At 37.7% G+C, this 14,956-nt stretch overlaps 1 long non-coding RNA gene across 1 annotated transcript; it reads right to left on the reverse strand.

The window, feature by feature from the left end:
* Positions 1-329: 329 nt before the first annotated feature.
* LOC137848460 (uncharacterized) lies at positions 330-10,120 on the reverse strand. Its single transcript, XR_011091364.1, has 4 exons — positions 9,974-10,120; positions 1,882-2,100; positions 1,700-1,769; positions 330-1,544 (listed from the first exon to the last, which is right to left on the reverse strand). It is a non-coding gene; the product is annotated as an uncharacterized lncRNA (long non-coding RNA).
* Positions 10,121-14,956: the final 4,836 nt, after the last annotated feature.

A 14,956-nucleotide genomic window follows, 5' to 3' on the forward strand; every position in this document is an offset into this window, starting at 1 on the left:
ACCTTGCCATGTAAACACAATACACCTGAACATGTTCCTGTATGTAAACTCTAAGTTCAGTGAAAGGTTCAGAAATTTAAAAGGTGTTGAATCTAACACTAATGTTCAAGTACTGAAGAACAACTGTGTGAAATCACTATGGTTTCATTTCAAATATAGACAAAAGCAGTTTTCAGCACCTTTGTAAGATCCAAAATGGCAACTCAGATGTCAAGTGTCTCAAGTTTTGATGGGAGTGTCAGTCTTTGAATCAACTTCCTTTTGCCATACATGCTCATAAATCTGTTATTTTCTTCATGCTTTGTAGCAGTTTAAGTTTCAGTCTGTGCAATCACTTTGTACTTGAATATTTGTGGAAAGTGAAAAGAATTATGTCTAAGACATTTATGTGGAGAACTGGAGTGTTCTGATGAGAAGACTCAGAAAACTACAGTTTCTGTCAGAACTCAGCACTGTTATGTCCTGGTGGCTTCCTGCAACCTCATCTGGGAGGCTGATACTGACCTGTGATTTGTGGATTCAGGCCTAAGTATCTGCATTACTCCTGGTCAAAAAAAAAAAAAAAAAAAAAAATTACTTCTGGTCAAAAACATTTACTTCTGTGCCTCCCACAATCCCTTTTGGATCTCCATGAGGCTGGAGGCCTTGGTAGCCCAAGTTCTTGGACTTCTCATTGCTCTGCTCTTCACTAGAGCTCTGGGGGAGGTCCTTACAGATTGCAAACTTCTGTGGTTACCCCCAGAATGCTTCCACTGACCCATGGACATGTCAAGGTCATTATCAAACATTAGGACAGTATGAAAAGTTCCTGGGAACTGGGTCGGAAAAACAGAAGAAAATGTTTGATCCCATTTCTTCCTAAAACTACCTTTAAAATTTCTTCCGAAAGTAAAAAATATCAGTTGGAAGCAAAGGCCTCTTTTGACAAACTCCTCTTAGATTGTGTCTATTAAGGAGCCCTCTCCCTCAGTGTCTCCCTTATCTTGCCTGTAGCTTCTTATTATTTTGCATGTGTAATTAGTATTCTAATATATCTGTGAGATAAGACCCTTTTAGAGTATCAGTTTTGCCTGCAGGACAGGAGTAGCGGTATCATTGCAATGCAATGGAGATCACTGCAGTGATCTCTAAGCTCCATCTGGTACATCTACACAGCTCGGTTCTGATCATGCATCTATAAGCCATGACATTTTATTTTTTGGTGCCATGGGTACCTGAGCCAAGTAGACCAAGGTTAGAACTGGCATATTAAATCCCACTGCAATCAGCTCTCCTGATCGGTCTGTGGCTGCAGCCTCAAGTTCTTATGAAAATTATGTGGTAGAACAGGGAAAGCTGGCCTTTCAGATGAGTACATTAAAATAGTCCTGTCCTTCTGACAGATTCATTTAAATACATGAATTATCAGAATGGATTTTTTTGTTGTTGTTGTAATTTTCACTCATTGATATGTTTACAATTGCTATGTCTGTGTATTTGCAAGTAATAACCAATGTTCCCAAGATCCTTCAAAATACCAAATCTCCATTGACTTCTGGAGGAATCTGGAACGCAAAAGGAGTAAGAGGTCAGACAGTACCGTTTCCACAGCTTATTTTCTTACAGCAGTTATATGATTTTCTGCTGCTATTTTTTTTATGCTGTGTGATTTGAAAGGATTAGTAATTAATTGCATTTTTGATTATAAAGTGTCTCATACCTGAAAAGTGCAATTATGAATCCATTTTCTAAGGTCTCTGATTGATGTTCTTAACACAAAAGGTCAGCATCTGCTGAAGAAAACAAAGTAGTCACGTTTCCACACACAGGAGGGGCAGATCTACCTCAGTAGACCCTAAGGTAATTCTCTACATGAGAAGTCACTGTCTCTGCTGCACTCACCACAATAGAGGCAGCCTCTGTGTACTTGGCTCAGTAATTCTCATTCAGAGTCACTCTTCCTCTTGCAAACCTCCGATACTCGGTGTAATCACAGAATCACAGAAGACAGAACCTTTCATTTAGGCATCATTTTAAATTCACTTCATTTACAGGAGCTGAAGCTCTCCCTAATGCAAGAAATCAAGGTGTCCCAGAGTTGAGGAAAAGTCTTATTCGTTCCTTTTTGTAAATACAATTTCTTAGCGACAAATAGTATAAAGAGAAGCAATACTGGCCTCAGCACAGCACTCCATGGGAAAAAATGGGCTTGTTAGAAGGAAGCTGTGCTCTATGCCAGGTAATTTTTATAACCCATTCCCTCTATGTGCTGAGTGCTAGGGAAAAAAGTGCTGAATAGCAAGAAATAAAGTTTGGAATCTACTCACATCCCTCACTATATGTCACATAGATTGTTTTCTCCTCAAGTCATATTTATAAATTCGTAAGCATGTATACTAGAGTTAATTCTTTTTTTATTTTATTTTATTTTATTTTTTAATTTATTTATTTATATATATATATTTTTTTTTTTCAGAATTGTAAAACTGTAGAATAACTTAGTTTGGAAAAGACCCCCAAGATCATCATATCCAACTGTTAACATAGCACTTCCAAGTCCACCACTAAACCATGCTACTAAGTTCTACATCTACATGTTTCCTGAAGCTCTCCAGAGACTCAACCACTTCCTTGGGCAGCCTGTTCCAATACTTCACAACCCTTTCAGTGAAGACATTTTCCCTAATATCCAACTGAAACCTCCCCTGGAGCAACTTAAGGCCATTTTCCCACATCTTATCACTTGGTCCTTGGGAGAAGAGCCTGATCCCCACCTCACTATAGCCTCCTTTAAGGTAGTTGTAGAGAGCAATGATGTCTCCCCTGAGCCTTCTTTTCTCCAAGCTAAAAAACCTTCAGCTGCTCCTCATAAGGCGTGTTCTCCAGACTCTTCACCAGCTTCGTAGCCCTTTTCTGGATACACTCCAGGGCCTTGATGTCCTTCTTGTAGTGAGGGGCCCAAAACTGAACACAGTATTTGAGGTGCAATCTCACCAGAGTGGGGTACAGAAGGAATTAAACAGCTTGAATTCCTAGTTTTTACTCACTGAGTGACATTGTTCTTGAGGTCATGCTGAAGTGAGGTGTAGTGAAATCACCCTTTAAATGGTTCAATAATACAACCCTGGAAAAGCTTTTCTTTGCCCGAAAAGGAAATGGTGTGTCCTGGCAGGAAGATGCTGGCTGCACCACCTTTGTCATGCTCCACAGGCATCTAACATCTCATGAGACTCTGTCCTCTCTCATGTTGCTCCCAGGACACCTCTCTACTCACACACAGGCTGGGCTATGACCAGGGGGTGCCCCAGGACCCTACTAACACCATCAAATGCCTTTGAGTCATGTAAATTGATTGTGTGCATGTTCAAGCCTAGGACTGAGTATTAAGAGTTTTGATCCAAGCCTTTCATAATGACACGCAAAAAGCTCAACCAGGCAGCACATGACACCTGAGAACTGAACTTCTCTCTTTTATATCCTCATGGTTAACTACTGACAAATCTTTCCTAAGCTCTTTTTACAAGCAGAAGACTTGAAGCATATTTGTACACATGCAAAGCCCTTGGAGGCATGCAACAAACTCCTTTTGCTTACAAACTGCTCCATCCCTTTTCTCTGAGACACAGCATGGCTGACCCTGTTCTGGAACCCTTCCACAGTAGAGCAGCACAGCAGGAGATGCTCATGCTCAGGTCCCATCATTTCCCCCTGCATGTCTGTCCCCATACACCCGTGTGCGTTGTGCTACCACGTTAGTGCTTCCCCTGCTGGCTCAGAGCTGCTGGAGGTCAGGCATTGGCACAGGTTTTGACAAAGTTGTGTGTGGGCATAAAAGAGACCAAGGCAGCCCTGGGGCCTGGAAAGCATGCAAAACACAGCAGACTGTGAGGCTGGCACACTGCTTATAAAAAAGAAGAAGCTGTTTCTAAGCTTCTCTCTTAGGAGAGAAGAACATAAATCTGTGTCCTGCAGTGATTTAATGGATTAAACACTAACTCCTCTGTCAAAGGAGTATGAGAAGGCTCAGCACAGAAAAAGAGCTTGAGTAGCCACCACTGGGTTCCAGAGTAGAAAGTACATTTCCAAAACCCCAAGGTCCACTTCAGAGAACCGTAGTAAAATGTTGCTGGTATTTGTGTTGATAGGAACCTTGCATCTCTGTGCATTAACAGGTAGGAGAAATAGTTCTTCCAGATAAATAAGCAAGAAAAGCAATGAAAATCTAGTCTCTGCAGAGAAGAGGTGGAAATAATAATGAACAGCTTATTCCTTGCAGTAGTAGGGAATCTCTTTTCCTCCCAGAAGACCAAAAGGATATAAATGAAATTAAAGGTTCATTAACATGACTAATTAATTTTGTCTTTTATTCTTCATTTCACAATTGTAGCCTACCAACATTCATAATTAGTTTGACGGTACTTCACTTTTTAATGGAATGGAAAAATATGAGGAAGAACTCATTCTGATTAGACATAGCCATTATTTCTAATATGCAATATATCAACTTCTCAGCTAATTATACTATGGGAATTATCATGCTTCTTGCTATTGAATTTAAGAATTCATTTGATAACTCATCTTTTGATAGGTTATTGAGGTTTCAGGACATTTGTTTCTCTTAATGAGGCTATTTAAGTACCGGATAAGATTTGCTGGCAGAATATGAAAATCCTTTTGGCTCTAAGAGAATTAATTGTACTTTAACTATTATTTTAACTTTTCAACAGTTTTAGGGTCCAAAGACACATATAACAATTATATGCCAATAATTCCCTTCAACTGAGTTGCCTTTAATACTGCCTTAAGGAGGTTTAATTCCTACCATTATCTCTTCTCAAATCCCATTTTAGCAAGGCTGAAATTCTGCCCTACTTAACAATGGTGTTTAAGTAGATTTTCTTCAATCTATGAACTCCAATGCTGAGGTAAGACTTTCTATTTGTAGGTTATTCTGTGAATAAAGCCAAGGGCATGACATCAGAAAGGGACGCTGAGGTCCAAAGAAACCAGTTCTAGCACAAAATGAGCAGAAATTTTAACTCTAAATTCTTTTCAGGCAGGGGACTTTTCCATGTGCTGCTGTCTGTTGCTGTCTAGCCACTTTTGACAGTAAGTGAACCAAGAGAGTGCTGGATTTTTCCATGGCAAGATACATGCTTTTGTTATCAGTAAGGAACAGTCATTGTATATATAAATTGCCAAAGACTTGTGAAAGGGATGTAAAATTAATTTGTCTCTTGATGCTCCAGAGGAAAGCTTGCATGGGTAGGGTATAGCTAAATTAGTAAATATTTTTTCAATTAAATCAATACACTGTCTTGCTGTAAGACCTAATGGTTCTCAAAACCTTACTCAAAGTATATGTTGTCATACTGACAATACTTAAAATTTTGAACGTGAGCATCAATCAAATCCCTGCTTCCAGCTCCAGATCGTATCCAAGATGAGCTCAAAATATGAAGTAAAATATCCATACCTAACATACATGCCGGCCATACTGGAACTCCATATCTATAACTTACTGGTCATCCTATTTGACAGTGGCCCACCGTTGCCCTTTTCTGTTATTTTCTTAAGATATTTCCGTCTGAGAACTTGAAGGGACCAGGAAATTGAATGTCCTGATTTCCACTTTCATTTATCATCTTATTTATCCAGGATACACAGACGACATTTTCAACAACACCTCAAATACATCAGTCTCCTTTCCAGCCTTCTTACATGTGAGCCACAATGGTAGAAATATTATCTAATTTTCAGTGGTGAAATCTACATTACTTTTCAAGATTCCACACTTTTTCTCTCATTTTCACTGAAGGACCTCCCTACTTTTCATCTAGTTTCCATACAACTGTCTCCTTTGTTGGTGCTGTATGCTTCTAGGTGGCTTAGTTAATGAAGCTCATTTATGATTTGTCTGTTAAATTGGGTTGCAGGAAAATGTTCCCCTGCATATTATTTTTATTAAGTTAAATAGCATACTTAACATTTCTTCCATTGTACATCCAAAGCCAAACCAAAACCGTTTTTCTAACTTATTTCAATACTGAATCAACAATATATAGATTCATTTCTTTGCAGTAGCTGCCATAGGGGGAAAAAAAAAAAAAAAAAAAAAAAAAAAAAAAAAGAAAAAGTAACATCAGTGTACGAGAAAGTGTCTTGTATTAAATGTATTCGTGAAAAAATGAATATATTATATGGATGTGAAATATATATATGGATATTACAGCAGTTATTAATAAGGTAACAGAGGAGTTATACCAGTTCCCCTAAAATATTTACAGTTTGAGGAACTTTCCTGACATTTGAGTACTTAATTTAGTCAATTTTAGCACATTTTCCTGTCAGTATTTCCCCAAAGCTCAGCTTGCAGGGCCTTTTTATATGATGCCAGAATTTCAGATTTCTAAGATAAGAAATATTTATTTTTATGACTTATGGAATGAGGGCTTTCACCTCAAATATTTAGGACTGGACTTAAATTAGTATTTTATCTAGACTTGCAAGATGGATGTCAGGTGTACTGCAGGGTACAGAGGCTGGTACTGAAGACTGGTCTGGTATTCCTCTGAATCAAAGATTCTCTGAGAAAACTCAAGTTTTGAGTAACCAGAGACTTTAACATAGTGAAGCAAGGCATATCAAATGTTGGTGTGGTCATGAATATGGGCTGGACTATCCATGCAGACAGATATTAAGCACAAAGTAAACATTGGCTGTGAAAAAATATGACTGGAAATGAGCAGATTTAACCACCAGGAGAATGAGATGCTGGAAAACTCCTGAATGTTAGCAGGAAGTTGCATGGTTTATACCAGAGGAAGAATTAGTTTTCATCAGTTTAGATGAGGTGTTGCCCAGCGTAGCAGACAAGTAGGCTCTCTGTCCAAGAAGCTCTCTACCAGCTTCAACACCAGTGACTGCAGGTGCCCAATTTCAGACATTTCTACCCTGAATTTCTTACACACTAACAATTCTGTTTAGTAGAAATTAATGAGATGTAAGGCAATGATGGCTCTGTACCTTAAAAAGATCAGGTAAACTCATCACCTTGGAAACCTTCCCTTTGTTCATCTGCTTTCTAATGACAACAACCACAAGAGAGGCCTTTCATTAATTTTCATTTTCGTCTGAATCTTTCACCATTGATTTGAAAGGTAAGATACAGTGGATACTAATCAGTGTCATCTTACAGTTTTGATTGCAAATATCTCAGAAACTGATATTCTTTAAAATGCCAGAAAGATGCTCACTGAATTATTTCCAGTCTCAGATGTTCTTCAGCAGGACTCTGTGCTCTCTGTCTTAAAAGCCCACAGCTGTAACTTGGTGGGGCTAAGAAAATTGAAGCAGACTTTATAAAATGATTACAATTCCACCACTGTCTCATTTCTTTAAACTGTGCACCTCAGGATGCATTGAAGCAAACTAAATCAGCCACTTCAGTTAAAGAAAAAATCCAAACATGCCGTTGTTTTCTTGGTAATGTATATTAGCCTTCACTGATCTCTGTACGACACAGTTAAGCTGCCTCTGCCATTTAAAGTCAGATTCTGTATTACCAAACAACATTGCAATCTTACTAATCTGACTTATTTTTGCATGTTTTCAGATAGCTCATGAATTTTTGAAATTGGAGATAATTGGAGGGGTGAGGTTGCTCTCTAATAGTGAGCACAGCTTGTACTGTGTAATTTGCCCTGTTAAAGAGAAGACTGTGTCCACCAGCAGTGTTGGTGCCTGTGGCAGCTGCATGTACACCCTGCTGTGTCAGGTCTGCTGCCATGGGATTAAGCACAACAAAAACTGTTCAGGCTTAGGTACGTCCATGCAGAGGAGCACGCCTTCCTCTCCTCCTCACCACTTACCGAGCAGTCTTCATCTGTCTCGTTTCAGTCTCCAGTGTGCCCCTTGGTTGCTTAAAGATGTGTGACACAACTGTAGATAACCAGAGTATTTCTTTTTTTTTTGGTAGACAGAAATCTGTATGCAGTTGATAAAGCCAAAGTATTCTGAAAGCCCTTCCCAACAGTAGCGCAGAAGGGCATGTTGGAATGCTGACTAGAAGAAACGAAGCTGTCTGATAGCTGTCCAAGCTATATCCAAACCTCCCAAGCATACCACAGACCTCTGTAAAAATTAAACTATTCTACATTATTTCAAAGCTTGTACAGTTCAAGAATGGGTTTCCATATCCTGTACAACTGAATCCTGGGGCAACAAGGAACATGGGCCCAATCAGTGGAATAACACCACTGGGAAGCAATTGGATCAGTCTTTCTGTAATAAAGTTGTGAATTTCCGTGGATACTATAAGCCTGACTTCTTGATAATTTTGTGCATCTTATCTGTTAAAATACTTTGAATACCTAGAATGCAATCAAATTTACATTTGCTAGAATATAGTTATAACACTAGAGTTTATGCAGACATGCACATAAGTCAGAATCTGTGACTCTAAGTCATCTATTTGAGACTTTCAGTTAATTTTACAACAGAGTTTGAAAGCATTCTTCCCACCATGATTCCAGATTAATCTATTGCAAAAGAACTCTATTTTTACTTTCTTATTTCACATTTGGTATGCAGGCTTCTCACTGTGCAATAGAATGTAAAAGACAAAGCTCAGATTCATAGAAAAGACATTTTTGATGAGGTTTTCAGTGCTATATAGCATAAATACGTTTCTAAAGAAACCTATTTCATTTTCAAAGTCATCATTTCACTCAACAACTAAAAAGAAGTAATATGAGCAAAGAGGAAAACATATCTGGCGAGTAAAACTACCTCGTTCCATTGCTCCACTAAAATATTATGATTAAAATATAATTTTTATCATCTGTGAAAATAACAGGAAGTCTTCAGATTGAACTAATCACACCGTCAACATGCATATTTTGCTCTTTTGAGGCAGAAACTCAGCAAGGTAAGTGTAGTTAAATCAGGACTATATTTAAAGCTTTTAGAAAAGTACAATGCCATGTGCTAGAGGCATTCATGTACCACAAAAGATTTTAACATGCCAAAATAAATGTATGTGTTACAAGTATACATGTTCTACGTGTAGGTCCCTGCTTATGCCAGTGTGTATTAATATTTCTAAGTTGTTGGTACATTTTTCCTGTAGAGCTTGATTTTCATGTGACAAAAACTGATGTAGTTTTATTGGTTTCAGTGAAGTCAGACCAGCTTGCACCAGATGAGTCAAAATAAGAAGTCCAACCAGATTTACCAAGAAAAATGAATGATCATTTGCCTTCTGCATCACAAAACTTCCAGTACTTCAGTCAGGATATAAATAGGCAGAAAACCTTTGGCATTCCAAGGCCAAAAAAAACACCAGTCTAATTAATTGTAAAAATAATAATAATAATAAAGATAATATGCAAATGAACAAGGTTAAAAGTCAAGAAGAAATCTCCATAAATGCTTCAACACACATTTGAAGAGTTCAGCCATCACATTTATGTCATATGAGCATAGCATTTTCCAAAATTAAGAGGGAAAAATTTCAAAACAGCCAGCTAAGCCTATACGAAACCACACAATAGTCAAAGAGGATTACGAAGTAGGAAATGTGTTGTGTGGGTGAAAATGGAACAGAGAAATATGTTGTTTTTTCCATTAAACCAGAAAACAATAAAATCACAAAACAAGTTTAAAAGCTATGCTTGTTACAGGCACGCATGTCAGCATTGTTTCTCATTAAATTTAACAAAACCACCTCTTTTCGGTTCCTCATGACACAACAGCAATTCTGTCACAAGCTAAAACTCTACATGCAAGCTCAGTGCCTCAGGCTCACTTTTTCTGAAAACAACAAGAAAACAGTCAAAACAGATCTGCCATGAACAAGAAAGCAAAATGAACATGTATTTTTATGCCCATGTGAAAAACCTGTGGCAACCTTTTCTTTGATGTAGTACAACACTTCAAACGTGTTGGTATAGGAAAAGAGAGAAAGGAGCACATGAAGCACTTTGATGCTCACCAAAAGCAAGAAGGATAGCAGCAATACCAGGCTAGTTGGCCAGGGAACAAAGCCTGGAGAGCAGATCATCCAGGGCTTGGTCAATCTTGTGTTCCCTCAGTGCAGTGTGACATCTCAATGTCCTTTTCTCCCAAGCCCAGAGGGCTTTAAGAGGGACAAATTGTTTTCATGTGGACACACAACATTTGAAAGTAGTCCTTGATGTCTGGGGTGTGACAGACTTCTTCCTCCTCTGATTGCTCCCAGCTGCCTGAGGATGGGGTGTTGATGGTCTTTGGAAACGATGGGAAGAGGGAAAAAAGGACTTAAGAGAAGGCTGTCTGACTTCACACTGAGGAAACAGCCAGGACAGGTCCAGGATGAACAAGGGAAGGGACACGTGCTTGGGTGCAGAGAAGAGAGAGCAATATGAGGAAATACTAAAAAAATTATTTCCTTCCTTTCTCACATTTCTCTGGGATAATCTATGGCCAACGGCAAGATCTTATTTTACTTATTTGTGGTCTTTTGTCCTCTTTCACCTCCTTTTTAAAGCTAGTGTAGTCTTTCTTCAGTATACATTAACATTATACATTAAGAAAAAATAATGAAAAAAAAAAAGAAAAAAAGAAAAAAAAAAAGATGTATATGTGATTTTGTGTTGTTCAGAGCTGCACCTCGTACGTCTCTGTAAGCATGTGCTGATCACCAAGACCTCAAAATCCCCAGGCATTAAATCTGAGAGTGCTGGTAGCCTGAGGTGAAACCTGAGGAGATTTAGGGAGCAAATATTATTATTTAAAACATTTTTTTTTTCACCTTCATTTTTTTATGCATCCTGTGTTGGCTTGCACCTGAAGTCAGCCCAAAGTAATCTCACATGCTACACATTACAGGAACAGCACAGCGCGCTCTTTTTTTACGGCCCCGTTGTGCTGTTCCTGTATTACCTGCAGTCTCCAATAAGTGCAGGAGCAGCACCCCACGTTGCTGCTGAGCATTCCAGTGCCACCACAGCCCAGGTGTACCAGCAGATAGCCCACTTCTCTGTTCCCCTGCAGCCATTCCTTGAGAAGTGCTATCGACCGTGACAAAACCCTTCCCACGGGATGCGCTAGTCCTATTCTAGATTAACAAGTGGAAATCTTTCACTTGCTGCATTCAAGGGAAACTGAGCCACCTTGCTGCTACCCTAAATTATTCACGAGGAGATGAGGTTGTGTGTCCATATATATATATGTATATATATATTGTCTCTTTTTACCGATGAGTGTAATAATTAGCTTGGCCCACCAAACTCGATTCTGTTCATCATCCTAAATGGTAGTCAGCAGCCAAAAGAGATGGGGAAAAAAAGAAAAAAAAAAAAAGAAAAAAAAAAAAGGAACAGGAACAGGAACAGGAAAAGGAAAAGGAAAAGGAAAAGGAAAAGGAAAAGGAAAAGGAAAAGGAAAAGGAAAAGGGAAAGGAAAAGGAAAAGGAAAAGGAAAAAGAAAAGGAAAAGGAAAAGGAAAAGGAAGAAAAAAAAGAAAAAGAAAAAGAGAAAAAGAAAAAGAAAAAAAAGAAAAAGAAAAAAAAGAAAAAGAAGAAGAAGAAGAAGAAGAAGAAAAAGAAAAAGAAAAAGAAAAAGAAAAAGAAAAAGAAAAAGAAAAAGAAAAAGAAAAAGAAAAAGAAAAAGAAAAAGAAAAAGAAAAAGAAAAAGAAAAAGAAAAAAAAAGAAAAAGAAAAAGAAAAAGAAAAAGAAAAAGAAGAAGAAAAAGAAAAAGAAAAAGAAAAAGAAAAAGAAAAAGAAGAAGAAGAAGAAGAAGAAGAAGAAGAAGAAAAAGAAGAAGAAGAAGAAGAAGAAGAAGAAGAAGAAGAAGAAGAAGAAGAAGAAGAAGAAAAAGAAAAAGAAAAAGAAAAAGAAAAAGAAAAAGAAAAAGAAAAAGAAAAAGAAAAAGAAAAAGAAAAAGAAGAAGAAGAAGAAGAAAAAGAAAAAGAAAAAGAAAAAGAAAAAGAAGAAGAAGAAGAAGAAGAAGAAGAAAAAGAAAAAGAAAAAGAAAAAGAAAAAGAAAAAGAAAAAGAAAAAGAAAAAGAAAAAGAAAAAGAAAAAGAAAAAGAAAAAGAAGAAAAAGAAAAAAGAAAAAAGAAAAAGAAGAAGAAGAAAAAGGAAAAGAAAAAGGAGGAAACCAAACCCAAACTGTTTGTTTGGCTGAGCCAAACAAAGAAACGCCACCTCGGCGCGGGGATGCCTTGTCGTGCAGTGCCGCCCTGTGGCGCGGCCGCAGGCGCTGCTGCGGGCTGGGATGGAGACGTCCTGCAATTGTAAACGGCTCTTGGGGGTTTTCCTGAGAACAGAGTTGTGGCTTGGTGCCAGGCTGCGACTATTAAAACCTTCACGAGGTACTGGACAGCTAAGGGGAATAAATCAACGTCAGCATGTGTGGAAACACAGACAGGCTTGTATTATCTGATTGCAATTAACTATTGCTGTACAGACCACAGCTAAGCTATCTAAACATATATACAAGATTGCTGTGCTTCTTTGTATGCATTAATATATGGTGTCAAATGTTCTATTATAAGAAAATGGCATCAGTTTTACCGTGACAGATCCCAGTTTTGTCCTGTTCGGTATCAGCAATAAATGCCTCAGCGTGCTCTGATGTGCACTGTTCTATAATATATTCCCCCAGCAGTTTGCAGCTCATGAACATCCCAAGCCGTTGTTCACTGGAGCTATAAGGAATTTCTGCTCTGAACTTTTCCAGTCGTTTTTTGACCCAAAGCACAATTTTAACATCCATAGCATAATTGCAACAAGGAGTTTCACCATTCAAGTTCACTGTACAAAGGAACATCTCCTTCCTCTCTTTTTCTCTCTCTCCACACATGCAAATGTATACTTTCCATATATGCTTGTATAAGAAAATTACCAACTTAGGCTTGTCTGCTCTCTCCGTTACCATTTTGGAACTTGCCACCTTCCTTGGTACCTTAGTTTTTATGAGAAATGAGAAACAATGGCTGTCAGTCTGCCTTCCCTCTGTAACTCACAGCATTATAGGTTTCCCTCCCTCCTTTTGTGTCCTGTCATTTCTTTTCCAGACTGCAAAGTCTGGCTTTAAACAGTTCTTGATACAGCAGCTATTCCTCAATTTTCTTCAGGAGCACCTTGTTGCCTTTTACTGTGTGTCTTTACTTCTATTGCATCATTTAAAACAAAATAAGAGTTGCATATTGCAGCTTTTAAATGTAGATGTTTCCTTCCCTTATGACTCTGCTTTCTTTAATGATTTTTAAGTCTCTTTGTAAAAGTCAGACAAGTGAAGGTTTATCTATTTACTTTTACATGTAATTTACAGGCCTAGTTGCTTTTTAAGACAAGCAATTCCTTCAGATTTTTCTCTGGCAGGAAAATTACTTCTGTCTCATCTTGTTCAGATCCTAGGTAATATTCCCACAGTAGACATAATTTCTTTCCAGCCTTTTGTCTGCTCTGTGGCTGCACTTTCAAGTTACCTGCAGCAAAGAATTCTTGATTTAACCTTATGAGCACATCTGAGTGTCAAAAATGTTATGATCTGAATCTGGAATTAAATACGAATGTCACGAAGCATGAAACTGTACCGTCATAGTCAAGGGAATATTGTAACCAATAAGTACTCAAAAAAAAAAATAATAAATGAGGCTGAAACCTAAGTAGTAAATTGAAAGTTACAAGCAAAATATCAATATTTGTTCAATATTTAGCATATTAGCTCTTAATTAAAGTCAAGGATTTGTTCTGAGATATACAAATTAAATACTACATACAATATGCAATAAAAGGCTTTATCTTCCAAACTCCCTTGTTCATAATATTTTTAAGAGCAGATTTTTCAGCCATGGTCTTCATTTCCTGTAAATTCAGATGCTCTTTGAAAACAGATCAGAATGTCAGGTGTAAACTCTTGAGGTCAATGTGACTTACACTTTTTTTTTTTTAATATATATATGTCCCAAAAAATAAACTATTGATTATTTTCTTTAGTAAGAAGCTGATTCTTCTCTTGGGCAGAAATCACCTTTTTAAGTGACCTTTCCTATGATAGCCTTGGTGAAAGAGTTACAAACACAATTGGATTATTTTTTCATGTCTACCTTCAGACCTTTTGTGACACTAGAAAGCAATTTCTACCAGAAGGCTCATCTTAGGGAAAGATTATGGTTCATAAAGATCTGGGGCCCAGACAGTCAGCGGTAGGTTGTTTTTGAAATGCAAACTTCTTGAAAATGAAAGGAAAAACAGGGATCTTCTGTCCTCCAGATGAAGTGATGACAGACCACCAGGCCATCTTCCTTTTGCTTGATAATATGAAAAAGATCATGAGATGGGTACAAAGGAAGTGGTGTGTGAAGTGGGGGTGTTAGCAACATTTGCTTCCAGATTCATTTCCAGAGAAACAGATTTTTTTCTGATCCATATCTAACCCTCTTAACATCAAGCCTGTGTTTTCCTGGGTCTGTGTATGACAAGGGGGTGATCTGAAGGAAAAGAGAGATTACAGCAATACATGTTGGCCCCTTTCCCTGTGGAATTCTGTTTTCTGCAGATGCCCCTGTCTGGTTGCAGAATGCACCCTGTGCACATGATTTTGTACCCATACCCAAAGCAAATTTGTCAGAGCAACATCAGTGGAACTAAGGAAATGCCTTCACCTATCTCCATGTCAAATGCATTTTATTATAAAATACTCTCAGACTGATATTTATATATATATATATTTTTTTTTATTATTATTTTTTTTTTTTTTCACTTCAGTTTTTATCTACCAAATAGCTACACTTTTGAGGAATTTGACTAGTATGCAAAATAATCTGGGCAAAATATAAAACGCCTTAGGGTATAAGCAATCACAACTCTTGAGAGAAAATTGTTATGTAGAAAATATAGAAGATCTCATGCAAAAGAATGGCTGGCAAATGTTTGGACATCTCTGAAGTGTGAAAACATTTTTAAAGTGAGTTGCTGAAAACGTCACA

Source organism: Anas acuta, chromosome Z (assembly GCF_963932015.1).
Source record: "Anas acuta chromosome Z, bAnaAcu1.1, whole genome shotgun sequence".
Classification (NCBI taxonomy): Eukaryota; Metazoa; Chordata; class Aves; order Anseriformes; family Anatidae; genus Anas; species Anas acuta.